This window comes from Megalopta genalis, chromosome 6, assembly GCF_051020955.1.
Source record: "Megalopta genalis isolate 19385.01 chromosome 6, iyMegGena1_principal, whole genome shotgun sequence".
Classification (NCBI taxonomy): Eukaryota; Metazoa; Arthropoda; class Insecta; order Hymenoptera; family Halictidae; genus Megalopta; species Megalopta genalis.
The window spans coordinates 11677983-11694293 of NC_135018.1; the positions used below are offsets into that span (position 1 = coordinate 11677983).

At 34.5% G+C, this 16311-nt stretch overlaps 1 protein-coding gene across 1 annotated transcript in view; it reads left to right on the forward strand.

Annotated features, from left to right (window-relative positions):
• LOC117226142 (limbic system-associated membrane protein) overlaps positions 1-16311 on the forward strand; it is a 246509-nt gene that overhangs the window by 154338 nt on the left and 75860 nt on the right. The window lies entirely within an intron of this gene.

Sequence of the window (16311 nt, forward strand, 5' to 3'; positions counted from 1 at the left end):
ATATATTTCATGAGTTTATTCTGTCAGGAATGACCTCTGCATTCAATTAATTTCTTTATTGCTTATTTTCTCTGTACCAACCCTACTCTGTACAGCTCTTTCGATTTCTGAAAGATATCAATTGCAGTGCTATCTTCTTTGGTACGTATAATTTGGAAACCACTATGCACGATACGTAAATTCTGTTAGATTGCCTGCTCGTGCTCTATTCGCTGAATGGCGAACGAACAACCGCCAACAACACAAAATTTACAGGCGGTTAAGATATAGTAAACTTCTAGAATTAATCCCTCGAGTATCAACACCATTGGTAAGGCAATACATAACTAAGCCTCACGTTGGATACGAATAGAGCTTAAATCTGCACCTAATATCTCACCATAGAAATTCGGATTTTTAGTTTGCTCGTGTACTGTTGAAATACTAAATTATATTCAGCATGAAATTGCATTTGTAGAATATATTTATATTAATATTATTATGATAATATTATTAATATTACGTTTATAAGAAAAACAACATTGAACGTGGATTAAACAAACTTTCGTTCGATTTCTGCATAATCTACTGTAAGAGCTGCCTATATTCGATGAAGCGACAATAATTGGTCTAATTGACGAAAAAATCTAAATGAGGTAAAATCCAATTTCATTTGATCCATCTTCAAGAAATATTGCTTTCTTATTGAAAAGAGTGCCATTCTAACAATGGAAGGAATATTTTAGGATTATTAAAGAAAATTTTCGAGCTTGATAAATTTAGCCCATCGATTCAATACTTCCGAAAGTAGGAGTCTCGAAGCGGAATTTGTCAATGTGACTGATTCAACCTTTAACATACCGAGGTTGGATGATCAATACTATGTGGGAAGAGAGTAACCATAAAATAACCATAAATAACCATCTTTACGTAGTTTCATCTAGATGGCATGGTATATACTACAATTCAGAATAGACATACTTAAAGAGTTATGAAAATATTACATATAAAATCTTCACTTTTGGCTTTGACTTCGTTAACTAGTAATTAAACATAAATGTATGTTTGTATATATATTTGCATCGCGTACACAAATTTTTGAAATCGTTGCTTTCAAAACGTTTCACAAATTATGAAAAAAAAATGTTATAATGTTTTCTACTTGTTCGTACTGTGTTATCATACCCCGTATAGTATCACCAGATTTTATTCTAAAGAAACATTGTTATTCTTTTATTTGAAGTCTTTCATAATTCACGTTGCGTGTTTGAATATTCTAGTTGATTGCATGAATTTTTGTTAGCTTCTAAATAAATACTAATTCCGAGCATTTATTTGCTTACGACTGCGTGGCTATTCAACAATAGGCTTAATGATTGAGCGAAAATTTAACATTTTCACTTGAAAGCTCAATCGAATTCGCTACCACGCCTGTGCGCGGCACACGGTGTTAAAGAACAATGGTACGTAGACGACACTGGACACAATATGAAATCAAAGAGAGGAATTACTAGTGGTACTGTCACTGATAAACGTCAATTAACGTCAACAAAGGATCAGAATACGTTTCGTATCAACTGCATTTGGATGGATTTCTGGATTCACACTGTTCGTATTGTTCATACAATTTACTAAAATGGAATACTTTTCCTGTATCTGCAACATGTACTAAATATGGTTATTCTTTGATTAAACTCGATTTATTTAATTTAATGAGTTCTCGAGAGTAAAATAATAGCAGCGATTATTTGAATTTGATAATTTGAACAATGTTGAATTCGAAAGTTAATTTTCAATGGAAGATATTTATAAATACATCCATTTTTAGTCATAAATATTTTAATAGCAGCTTTTAGGCAAGTTTTAATGTCATTCTAAATATTTAAAATGAGTTACATCACCCATTCATCTTTAAAGTTAATAAACTCTTTGAATCAGATGAAATTGCAATCAAGTATTTTAATACAATTTGTAATTGGTTTAATTTTGTGACAGATAAAATTCTCTTCCACTCCGTCAATCACGATAATTTCTCCATCACACATTTCCAATTTTACATTAAACCATTACTACTTATTTTTATTAAAACAATAATGAACATTAATCAGTTATATTCAGTCAGTATTCAAAATAATGTAAAGACTTCAATCGGTTTAAATTTTATTTACTGCAAAATTATTTTGTTTGTTTAGTCACGTATTGATATATTCGATAAGAATTAAAATACTATCCAAGAGAACATTTTGTACTAACTTTTGAAATTCGATACGAACCTCAAACTTTAGTTTTAATATACAGGGTGAGCCATTGATCATCTACGTATTTATATTAAATGTAATGAACAGCAGAAAGAATTGTTGAAATTAAAGATTAATTAAGAAGTATCTCGATAATTGTTAGTTTTTAATCCTATATAGCTTATACAAGCTTTTACTCATCATTCGGTACTCTTTTGAGCCGCAAGGTCAAATATTACGCAAATAGAAAAATTCATAATATAAAAATTCAAGGTGACCTTCTTATCTCAATAAAAAAGTGGACTATAAAAAATTGATTATTGCTTTGTATGCTCCGCTTGATACCAAACAATATCCGATTAAAAATGTTATTGATACAACAAATAGTTTAAGAGTTAGTTTAGGTGGCACAGTGAAATATTCCCATGCTGTATATTTTTATGCTAAAGTATCCTATGTGTTTAATACACAACGTAAACCAAATAACACCAAAATGAAACAAGGCTGTATATGCACGGCATTATAGTTGCACTGTGATCGAGGAGAAAGGTTTACCCATATATGAATGTACGGGGTAAAGTAGAGCCAATAACCAGACAGTAAATCTGTAGTAATAAAATTGAGTACTTAACCATGGTGGTTAACCATACACACGCATAAACTCGATCGACTTTCCGATTTAGCAGCCAAGAGACAAAATTTATGACCGCTACTATCACGTTTTGTTGATGCCATAGAATACTTCGTTTCAAAATAGGAAGAGTTAAAAATGTTATGCGAAGGTACCAATTTCAGAAAGGATATTATATGTAATCTTATCTTTATAATTATGTTTATAAAAATCATAATTGTAAAGCTGTTAAGGATAGTAAAGATTGTCTGCGTTAAGATTATACTGATTAAGTATGAAGCGTTAATTATTCTTTCGTTAAATGTCAAGTAAGTAATAACTCAGAAATATTTGAACAATTTCTAAAAGTCTATGCATTTTTATAAAAAAATCTTGATTTCCTTGTTTACTGTTTTACTTGTTATTTTTAACAGTGTAAAGGTGACTATTACTTGTTTTCGAATCTTATTGAATAACTAACACAAACATCTAAATAATTATTATACTATAATACTTTAGCATTAGCGAATCAACATCGTGTCAAAAGCGTTTTCGCAGATTCAAAGCAAATGATTTTAATACCAAAAACAAACCACGTAGTGAATCCGCACAGAAGTTGGAAATAGATAATTTCAACGCATTATTGAAAATAAATTGAACACAACCAAACAAGGTAATTGTTACAGAAAATTATAATTATCAAAGGAGATGTTTAAATAACGAATTTATGTCCATTCGGCTAAGTTACAACCGCAATCATGCGTTTGCACTGAAACCTATTCTTTGTAGAAAGTTTTCTCTCAGATAAGTGAATAATAGCTTATAATTCCTTGGAACATGTAGAATCACACTATAAAAGAGGATTTCTTAATACCGATGACTAGCGTAATTTGTCTATTTTGTACAGTGTCATTCATTCTTTGATAGAATGTCTTACGACATCATCAAATTGACATTTGTTCAAGATAAAAGAACTTAAGACGGTAAAAATAGGAACGTCACTGAGAATCATAGTGGCGTAAGTCAGATTTTCGAAAATTTTAGCTTATGTCTTAAAACATCATCTATATATGCCAAAATGTTAAAAAGACATGTGAAATAAATTATAAAGTTACTTTAAATCAACTCAACTCTACATTATCTTAACAATAAATTTGGTCAGTAAACAATAACGCTTCTTGTTCCTCACAATGAGAAAAATGTAACTTACGTTGCTATAATTCTAACTCATTTGTAGATGTTGTACGTTTTCAAATCTACAAATTATTAATGTAATATTTTGCAAGTATTTTTCACTTGACATTTTTCAATTGTCCGCGCTACAATACAACTGAATCAAGAGGTAAAGTTATTTCAATTTCATACTTGAAATTATGAACATTTTTTCGAAACAACTGTGGATTCGTATACATATAATATCCGCGTTAGTATGTAGCCAAAAATATGAAAATTGCGCCCGCATGCGTGTGTGTACGAATAAATTTCTAGGTAATAGTTTAAATGCAGATGAAGCGAAGTGGACGTTCGGATAGAGTGATTTAAATCAACTAACCACCGCTAGCTCCGGTCTCCGGTTAACCTTATATGTAGATAATAGTAGTATGGATGGCAGTGCTCATAAATCTCCTAAGGAAATTTCACTAGAGAGAAAAATAGTTCTCGGGTACAGTGATTAATTGATTTACGAGCCACGAGATGCGCTTCATTGTACATTAAACTTGCGATGCACGCATATATGATCTCATTCGCAAGGCGTTTCACTTTCCTTTGCTGCTATTATCCTTCTCAAGGTATGTTTAGTTCAAAATTCACCTAACAAGATCAAAATTGTTATTAAAGCATTATGACAGTGCTCAATGTACAGTAAATTCTCCACAACTGTCGCTTAGCTTGTAAATAAAAATGGACAATTTGGGAAGTGGACAAAATCAGCCGCGAGGCTCAAATAATCGTATATCCTCTTCTCAAATTGTCCATTTTTGTACATAAGCTGAGCAACAATTGAAGAGAATTTACTGTAATTCCTGATTACATATTATACTAGAAATCTTATTATTACGGTATGAAATGTGTTTAGCACAAAAAATTCCTAAGTACATAACTTTTAAAGACTGCAACATGCACTAATAGACATAGAGGACAAGTATGTATAACATTCTACAAGTCTAAAATGAACCGCATGAAACTCCAAGACTAAAAGATAATTGAACTAGATTTTTTTCTAGTTGACACAATGAAATAAAACACAACTGAACAATGAAGGCAACACCGGTAAGGAAATGTGTAGTTTTTTTATGTTACGATCAGCCGTTATGGCGTTGTATCCAATATCTAGGTACAGATATGAATGTTCCTTCTCCAAATTAAGTGACTGCAAACAAACGTGTTACATTTTCTTAAATTTGAATGTAGTACATGTTCATAACGGAAGCGGAGAAGTAAAGGGAAAAATACACGATTGGGTCTAAAGTTAAAACGTGTTTGGACCTAGATTCCTTTCTGACAGGGATTTCATTACAGCTGAAAAGTCGTGATATAATTTTTACGAAAATATTTGGAACTGTTTTATAACCGCATTCATTCCAAATAATTACTAATGCAATAATAATTTGTTGAAATATGACTCACTACGCTCATTTGTGAGGATTGCAATTTCGTCTGCAACTATATTAATATGTAGACATCTGCAATGAAATGTCCTAAGGAAATCGACCAATATCTCTATTATAGTCATTATAAAGTTATTGTGCAATCTATCAAGTTAACTTCTGCGTCAGTTCCAGAAACCCCATAGAAGGAACTTATCTCGCCTCAAACTCTGGCAGCGCGTGAGTTAAATACAAGTTAGAATATTCGCATGAGGAAAGAAACTTCAGAGCATAGAAGAATGAAGCTGAACGAAGAAAAATGTTTCCAGGAGTCTTAAGACCATACGTTGCAGTTATGTAATCGTGTATGGAATATTAAAAAGATAAACAAATCATTTTCTCTACGCAACTTCCGTTTACATTTTTTATCCTAACATTTTGCAGATTTACATGGTGGGAAATCTATTTTTTGATTGATTACATAACATAGAATGCGCAGTACATAGAGTGTGGGTGATATTCATACGTATTTACGTAGTTTTTTAATAGTCAGTTCTCGAGCTTTTTGTATGAAGCAGCATATTGTTTTCGTATTTAATAACTAGACTGCGAATTGGGTGATGAATACTTTAAAAATCGTCATAGAAACATGTTTAAAAATTCCAATAACTAATGTGAAACTCAATCAGAATTTATCTTAATAATAATGTAAAATTTGATAGTTGGCTGGGTGTAGTGGAAAATACGTGCGTATTTCAAAAGATGATGATATCAGATAAAGCAGACGGTCCTTCTAACACTTATAATATTTATTAGTAAGTTATGAACGGAAGCGTTGCAAATGTATGTTTCTTGCTATTACAATTTCGAATCAAACATTGAATGAACATATTACATGTCCCTATATTGCTGTTGTATATACATTTGCAAGAACAGTTGAATTGCAAATGATACCAATTGAAGTACATATGTAGCACTGTATACATCGACATATACCGAAACAGGAATGGACACCAACACAATGCAAATACCGATCATGAGGAAAATTTTCGGCATTGTTTCATCTGAATTTGGTTTATTATTCTATGGAAATTTCCATTATGTGAATTACCTTCGAATCGTCCTGAAAATCTGTTCGCAAGTCCATAGTTATTGGATTCGCCTGGCGCAAACATTAATCGCGTCTAAATAAATATGTATTATTTGGGAATGAACTCGAAGTAACAAAAAATTCTTCTGTAACATAAAAGATATGCCAGTAGACTCTTGGAATGTTTATGGTTTACACAAGATTTTATATTTCCAAGAAATCGTTTAAATATTTTTCATCAACTTCTCCGCATATCATTTCTTTACTGATAAATTGTACAACAATGTTACTGAAGGAATAGAAGACTGTAAATAATGTACAGTATTATTATATTTGCAAATACAAAGGATTAGAATACATACCGTAAGCTAATTTGTCTGCATGCGCCAGTATGACAGGCGGATAATTACAAAAATAAGTGAAATTGCATTACGTTGCACCGGAGTAATGACAGTCATCGTTAAATAATTGTACAGCATCAAATCAAATTAGGGAAATTTATTTTAATTACTGCTAGCCGTCACGCGTTAACCTCGTTTAATGGGTATAACAAATAAAACGTATTCGCGTAATATAAATGCAACGTTCATAGAATGCGTTATACGTATATGATATAATATATTGCAACGAATAATACAATGTGTGCTGACATTAGAAATAATAATACAACTTTATCTCTTTTATTAATCGAATCATGTGTATTCGATTTATAATTTTTATAAGTGAGTAAACTTAATTAGAAGTGTTTTTACCAGAGAGTAAAGTAAATGTCTGTAGAGTTTAGATAGGATCCTGTACTAAATTTGTTATTCAAGTTGCATGCATCGTCGAATCGTATGAGCGAATTATTAGCGATGACGCAGTTGTAGTATGCGGGCTTTCAACTTGTCAAATAATTTTACAGGCTTTAAACAAATAAATGTCTAAACAAGGAACCCGTGAGGTGAACATTTGATTATGTCCACCTTGTGTCCTAAATACAGTGACTCAAAAAAAAGTATTTCTAAACTCATATTTCCGAAATACTTTTTTTTAGAAATGTTACAATGTAATGCATATGAAATGAAAATTCGTTTGTTACAAAGATGTTTCAACATTGACGATCAGTAATAAATACTGCAAACATTTTAAGCTTTTACAAGCTTACGTAATTTTATAAAAATCCTTGACCTCGTGTGTATAACATTTGTAGTTATTATTCTCTTTGTTTCACCCTCTCCATTCATTTATGGGAACAGTCACTTTTCGTGGAAGTTGTAGTCATTATGCAAATCGAAGCAGACGATAACATTTTCGTCGGTTACATATTACTTAACATATGCGAAGTGAAATATACGCAGTGATGTATGCAGTAGTGCTGGTCAACGTACGCAATCCTCTGCTGGTCTGGGTGTCATTGTGTCCTTTTTTCGCATCCATTCCTAGTTGGCCAGTCGCTCATGACGTCCAATTCATTTTTGCATTCGTTTCGTACCGATGCTTGTAAATTGGACTTGCTGTAATTCAGAGAGGAAAACCGAGGGTTTGGACCGGGTAATCTCGACCAAACGCCAGTCAGCAAATGTCCGTGCACCGTCCAAAACGATGCGACGTACACGTACGCACTCACACACTTGCCCACTGACGTATGCAGAAAATAGTAAGAGAGGGAGAAAGTGGGATAGACGCGGCCCGATAGACAAAGAACGAAGCGGAAGTTGCGGGGGTTGGAACGAGCGCGAGCGTGAGGGAATTCGAAGCGGTCCGCAGCTACCACGCAGTCACGGGTACATGAATATGCTACCAGCGGTGCACACACATCACTACGATTCATCAATAAGCTTCGTATTAATCACAGTTTCAGAGTGGCATTTTGCGAAGTATAGTTGACTACATAGTAAAATAGGTATGATCTGCAACAGACAAATATCTTCATCCGAATGAAAAGATTTATGAATGTGTATATGTATTCAATATGTGTACATACGTATGTGGGATCTTCGTGCTGTACCTGGGAAAATGTAATTTCAGCATACACTCCCAGCTGTCTTTAATTTCTCAGTGCAACTTTGTATTCGTCGCTAATAAGGAAAGAATGCAAAAAGTGTCACAATACCTTCAATGTCCGTGACGAAATACGTAATACGGTTGTTGACAATCGGCAACTATAAAAACGAGCCGCGAGACTCGAATAATCGCATCTCCTCTTCCCAAATTGTCCATTTTTGTTTACAAGTTGAAGTATACAATTGGGAAGAATTTACTATAATGGCACATTTGTATAATGATACGCGAATATACAATATACAAATTATTATACAAAGATATTCAATCTAATTGCATGATACCAATTAGGTTTTAAAAGCTAAAGTGCTTATTAAATTTCCTAGGTTTATTGCCCGTTTACACTTACTTTACTTACTTTTACTTTTAGAATGTAAAACTAACATCTATATTTATGTTAACATTGATTTAATAGCTACGAATTAATCTTTACACTCAACATTTTAGTAGCAGGCATTGTGAAAAGTTGAAGGTCTGATGTCTTCGTATCCGAAAATGTGAGCGTACATTTTAGCATTCACGATTGCGGAGTTTTATAATGATCACAAAGATGGTATCGCTAGTTTTTTACCTTTTGATCTTACTTCTCTCACGCCCTCGAATGAACAACGCAGGATAGAACAAGATCTTAAGCCACATTCTCTCTTGACTAACAAGTGAACCTTACGAATGGGTGCAATTACTTTCGGAGCTGAACCTATGATAAACATAGCACATGTGTGATATTAGAAAACCTTTATGGGTTTCTAGCGAATTAACATTTTTCACTTAAATTTAGTATCACGTAATCGTTAGACTGCGGATTTTGTGCATTTATGAAAAAAATTAATAGGTCATAAACTCCCGAAGACATTAGAAGAATTTACGTTCCGCATACTTATCCTGGATAACTCTTATTTTGCATAAAAATCCGCAGTCTAGTAATCATATATAAGATGTTCACCATAAAAGAACAGTGAGGGTTTCCTAACACCACATATCTGCTAAAATTCTCACCAACTGTCGTTTCGAAGGCAGCGCACGCGTTCGCAAGGTCTTGCAAGCTACAGATATGAGTCGCGCACGTATGCAAATCTTGGCTTCGAGTATTTTAGTCCTTTCATTTTGTAATTCCCAATGGGCTGTTTCTCGATGTCCGTCGATGGTAGCAGCGAAGTTACATCCGGCGCGTCGCGTCGTGCAGAATGAGGCAGGCACGGCCTTGCGTAACGAACTGAGCCACGCCGGCACAAATAATGGGGGTTTTGTTTGGCGAACGAGGTAATTCGTTTATCTCCTTTTTCCAGCAATCCGGCGACCGGACAACACTGGGCTATGGCCACGGGAAGAGAACAGGGGGATTGTCCACTTCGAATCAAGCGGAATTACGTGCATTCGTTTCATCTGATCGTAAACAGTTACGTGTTAACAATGCATGTTTGGCACGGACCGGACGAGGGATGGACGGGAAAAAGGAATAGATAGAAGAAAGCCAGTGAATCGATAGGGGCGGGACAGAGTGAAGTAGAGAGACGTGGAACAGGGTTACAGGGACAGGGGTAAAACAACACATTTAGGACGAGAGACCGAAAAAAGGAGGAACAGGACTCGTGGAAGAGGACGGTGATAAAGCAGAGAATCATGGGAAACAGGACGCGAAAAAAGTAACGGGCGAAATCAAATCGAAATGAGCCATACGCGAAAGAGTAATTGCAGCGCTCTTCCTATTGCGCCTGAATCCTAATCCGATTGAAAGTTCATTCTCTAACCAGTTCAAGGTTAATGACATTATCTCGGACAGGGGACAAGATATTTTTTTTTATGCTACTAACTTTATGAATGATGGCATAGAGAGTGACCAGTCATGATTGCGAATCGTATAATTGCGTTTCTGGTTGGATTAAAAATACATTGGTAAATCAATAATATTATTCGTCCCAAATTGTTACAGTTATGGAATTTCCAATCATCCTTGAACCTTATTTATACGTTAAACGTGTCTACGACAATAATATCTAGTATATCAATTTAAATACTTCATTCAAAAATACTGGAAATATAGAAAGATAATGGAGTTAAAAAGAAATAAATAGATCATAAATGATCCAAATCAAAAATCTATGTATATCGCTGATTTCAGCATTTTGTCATGATATGTTGCATTTGTTTTCTTAAATCTTTCAGAACCATAAGCAGCCAAAAACTCAAACTATGTCTAAAATAAGATGTACCTACAGTTAACGAAATTTGTATGAGGACACTAATATCCTTTAGCAAAAAAAGCTAAGTATTAAAAAATGACAAGTTAAGTTGTCTATTATTACTCATTATTAATGCGAAATATTAATACATAATAAATTAAAAGCAATTATACATCATTCAAAAGATAATCACCTTCCCATACGAATCGTTTATGTATAATTTTCTGATTGCTCTTAAATTCGCTAATCCATTAGCTCAAAGATTACGTACTTAGAGAAGAATATTTTTTAAGAGGAGTTTTAATAGTTAGATTATATTAATAAAATAAACTATTTAGGAAAGTAACATGAAAAAGAACATATCACATAAGTAAATAACATAGTAATAGTTATCTCAAAAGCGATAGCACACTCATCAACCACAGCGTTAACTTGCTTAGGCATAAATATAGACAGTTTTATGCAAACACTTTATTTGCAAAACTAATCAATTTTGTGAATTGTACTGTCTCACCAGTAGTATCAAGTTCCATTGCGAATTTGATTTTTCGTCAGTTGAGCTTTTCTTATGATTGCCAAGAAGAAGAATTGGAATCAATGCATGATTCGTTGTTTTATGTTCCTAAATATTGTATGTGTCTCAAGGGTACAGTAAGGAACTAGATGGAGGAAAAGCTGAGAGTGAGAATGTTTGTGGAAGAGATGACAGTGAGCTTAGTGCACGCGATGTATGTAGATGGGGAGTTTACGACTCTGTTGTGATGTGAATTTACGATGTTGCAAGTTGGCACATAGAGTAGCTGCCATTAATATTTTGACGCTTTGGTACCTGGAAAATTATTGTTGTTTATTTTTACAACTTATAGGATCGATGAGTTAGTCATATCGCTTCCTTTCAATATTAATACTTATTTACTTATTTTGTTTACTGCTTTTGGTAATTAATGGTACAATAGTGAACCAAACAACGGTTAACATTGATATTAAATAATTTAAAATATTTGAATATTATATAGTGGTTTGATCTGGGATAAAATTACATTGATATCATGCTACTTGCAGATGTACGTGTGACCATAAACAGTCAGGCCCATTTTAGTATTCTTTTAAGATCATTATTATTCGTCGCAAAAGAGAGAGAGAATAATCTTAATGCATGTGATTTGAAATATAAATCAATATTTTCATCCTGAAACAACACTTAACGGAAAACTAATAAGCTGAGTTTCAAAGATTGAATCCAGAAATTAATTTGAAAATTTCTTAAACGTTGAAAAATATTCGTAAAATCGAAACATGATTCATTGAATGTACACTAGTGTACATACATGTATATATAGTTACAATCGATTTTAAACACATTAGTATGATGAAATCGAAATTGTATTAAACCTTCAAAGTACGTAACAGATATTACTTTTTTGTGTTAGCGCTGTTTGATTATAAGAGAATTGCTGGTCTTCATTGACTGATCTCGAATGTACTAGCTTTTATCGATGCGGCCGAAGAGCTAGCGAACTGCTAATTAGCCTTCAGATCTCGCTTTTCGCTGTCGTTGGTGGATAACAGACGATTGTCGACCAAAGACGGTTAAAGTTGATGTAAGACCACTCGTATTTGAGTGGTACTCGAAATTGGTTTTAATTAAATCTGAACAATGCGTCTCCCTTTCGTGCTTTACCGAGTTAAGTAAGTTACCGATATTGTTCCCTAAAAATAGTTGCTTCCAGAATTAGTCGCGTTGAACCCCAGCCATGCAAACGATTTTAATTGCAACAAAAACAATGATTTATGAGGGAGCAGCATGAGAACTTTAAATGTATTACTCCAATTAGAAAACACCGTTCAATTATGTTTTTATGACACATTGCGCGTTCAGAGGAATGTCAAACTCCAGTCATTAAAAAATATACCGTTGTAAGTGTGCTTTGAAATTTTTTCGCACTAACTTACTTAACGATTTTATCATGAATTTATAATAGATTCAGTGAGAATTATAGTAATGAATTTATTAAAATCAAATTTGCATTAGAGAGTGCATATTTATTATAAATTAAATTGTAGAATGATACGCAATAATTGCATACGTTAAAAAACCAGCGAATTTTATTCAATATTTGTTACTCATACTTGGAAGGTGTACATTCGACAAATTTGATTTTTTGAATTGTTTTTTTTTAGCAGTACTACAATAACTTGTTTCGTATTCGAATTTTTTAATAAAAATTCACTGTCCAATTGATGAATTCGTTTAAAAAAGTAAACGATCGTCGGAATCAAATACGCGGTTGAACTATATCTACCACGAGGCAATTAGGGTAATACAGTAATTAGTAAGCAAGTTCGGTAACAAGTGAGAAAATGAAAGAAGTTTATGGCATTTAAGAGAACTCGGCAAAGTAGAAATATTCCAGAAATCGTTTAAACATTAATTAACGTATTACGTCCGAGTTTTAAACATCTACAACGATGGTGTGACATTACTTACTCAAATAAGTGTTACATATTTTGCGAGAGAGTATGCCCGAACGGGATGGAAAAGGTCGAATGCCGTGAGTCCATAGATCAATGAATTAAAAATAAGAATCTCTTTTATCGAAGTAATTACATTTCATTAAATTAGGTACGGATACGTTAATCGAGTGAAACTATACTGATCTTAATTAATTGAGCCTTCATTCACGGTATTTTTAAAGACTTTTAAGCTGTAGTCTCTTCTTGATTGTAAGAAATATTCACGAATATTATTAGACTTTTGTTATACTTCATAGAACGTTTCTACCAAGTCTAACGGCCTTATACGCATTTTTCTACTATCTAAGAAACAAACCAAGTCGTTCATTATTAAAGTGTATAGTCACGGAATAAAAGTAATACATTAACACCTTGCACTAAGATTTCTTTGACAACTGCGTTGATTAGCAATTGTTCGTCCTTAATAATTTCCCCGATAAAACGAGACAATTTTTACTTCTTCTATGTCTTCATTTACTTTTATTCCTACACTTTCATGACAAAAGAATTAAGTTTTGTTTCAATTTCAGATCAATAAATGACATTCATATTTAGTGGATCATGCACAAAATTTCATTACAGATTTGATCCGTTACAGTGCAAGGGGATAATACGTTAGTCGCTATACCAGCGTCCACAATAGGTACGGAAAATTAGAATAATATGTTTAATAATATACTCTAAGAATATAAGAGTAAAAGAGATTATAATACGCATTCATTTGCGAGTTTGCACCACTCACATACAACTAAAGTGGCACTCAAAGTATTACTAGTTGCAGTAAAGTAAAATGAATTGTTCAGTTCCTGAATCCGTTGTTTGTTTCCGTGGTCAAGCTGTTACACAGAATACCGAATTCATTAATTTGTACGTTTCGGAGGTGAACGAGCGGGTAAAATGTACGGAAACGTGTGAACGCCGCTTTTGGCTGTTACCGATCTGACAGAATCACCGAATCGGTCGAAAAACCGCATCGGCTGAACTGCCTGAAACCTAAAGCGCTCGATCGCGCCGATCGTCCATCGTTTCTTTCGGAAATCCAACAGGCAGTCGGTCGGATCGAAGCCAATGCTTGACAGGTGTGCCGCGAGGCAGGAAACTATGATTCGTTCAAAAAGCTACCCTACATCGATGAGCAGACGAATGGTCCAATACACGGAGGGAGACTTCGCGGGCCTACGAACCCGCTATAGGAGGGCCATTCTAGCACGTTTCTGCTATCACGAAATCTCACTCACCTTCAGCAACCATCAATCTTCGATATTCTATTCGTATATTCGGTTTTCTCAAAATTCCAATCGGATTCTCTGAATTCAAAATTTACATTTATCGGTGAACGGTACAAGATGTTGTAACGACACGAATGCGTTTTTTTTTATAACTTTGTTTAGTGAGATTTATGATCTGGTAGATTTAAATCCGCTTTTTTGGGAACGCTGTCCCTCCAACTGTCTCTTAATTAGTATTGTACTCAGATTACTGGAAATAAATTTAGTATAACACGAACTTCTCGTGATGACTATGTTTTATAGTTCTGACTGACAGAACCAGACGTAACACAAAAATATTAAGTCTTTTGAAATTTATTTAGTTGCAAAAAAATAACAGTGTACATAAAGTTATAAAAGGATATATTCACTAATAAATCAAATATTACCTTATCAAATGGTGATTTGATAGTTCTTCAAAGAGAAATTGGAAGTACACTGATTGGCTTCCAAACTCTCGATTCGTGGTAAGAATTGTGGTAATTTCTTGTAATTGTTCTGTATGTTCTAGATTTTGAAATTGCTTTTTCTGCAATTTTATGCAACTGAAAATGATAAATGTTTATTTCCATTTTAGGAATATATGTTCAGTAAGGTTTCTTGTCAATTTGAATTTATACATGATAAAGACAAACACGGAAAATGGATGCAGAAAGAGATTCGTTTTCATATTTTATCAATTTAGTACATTCCCAATGACGAAGCTGAATCCAATGATACCCGGCTTTGGGGGCAGACGGCTCATAATGTTTGAGATAATTAACCTTTTAGGTACGGCTGAACTCTGCGCGAGGCTATTTCTCTGGACGGCAGAGTCTGATGTGTACTATACAGAGTCTGATACTGTATATACAGGGTGTCCCAAAAATGTCTCGCAATCCGAAAGTAGCGGGTTACTCAGGCCATTTGAAGCAAATTTTTCCTTTACAAAAATTTTCTCCGAGGCACCGTTAACGAGTTATTAATGAAAAACAGTGATGAATGAGAGGTGAGATATGCTGGCGCAAGGCGGCCGAGCCAATGAGCGAAACTGGGTTTCGACTGCTCGTTGGCTCGGTCGCCTCGCGCCAGCTAAGCTCGCGTGAGCCAACGGCGCCAGCGGTCGAGCGGTCGAATCCCAACTCAGCTGGCGCGAGGCGGCCGAGCCAACGGCGCCAGCGGTCGAGCGGTCGAATCCCAGTTCCGCCGATTAGCTCGGCCACCTAGCGCTAGGCGAGCTCGCCTCTCATTGGTCAGTGTTTTTCGTTAATAATTCGTAAACAAATCCACGAGTTGCATTTTCGCTAAGGAAAAAGTTACTTCAAATGATCTCAGAAACTTCTCATTTCCGGATTGCGAGACATTTTTGGGACACCCTCTAGACTGTTGTAAATCGATGTGAAGACAAAAGAAGTGTGAAACAATGCATCTGAAGACGATTATTTGATTCAAACGATGAGCGAGTGAGCTACTAGAGCAAGCCACTATAGTGGCGCGTCGTCCAGAGAGATGACATCCGCGAAAGCCACTATAGTGGCGCGTCGTGCCTAAAAGGTTAATGCTAAAGTTGTTAATAAAAAGTCAGAAATACATGCTGGGTTACGGCGCAAGGGATACGTGTTCTCGACGTGCGGAGCATCCCCCATTTCCTACCGCGCGGTGCTTCGCGCCGTAATTCAGAACTGGCCTTTTATTAGCAACTTTAACATTAGTTATCTCAGAAACTATAAGCCGGCTGTCTTCAAAATCGGCTATCATTGAATTCAGCTTTACAAGCTCTATCACTGTACCAAATCTCATGAAAAAGTGAGTGTCAACCTTGA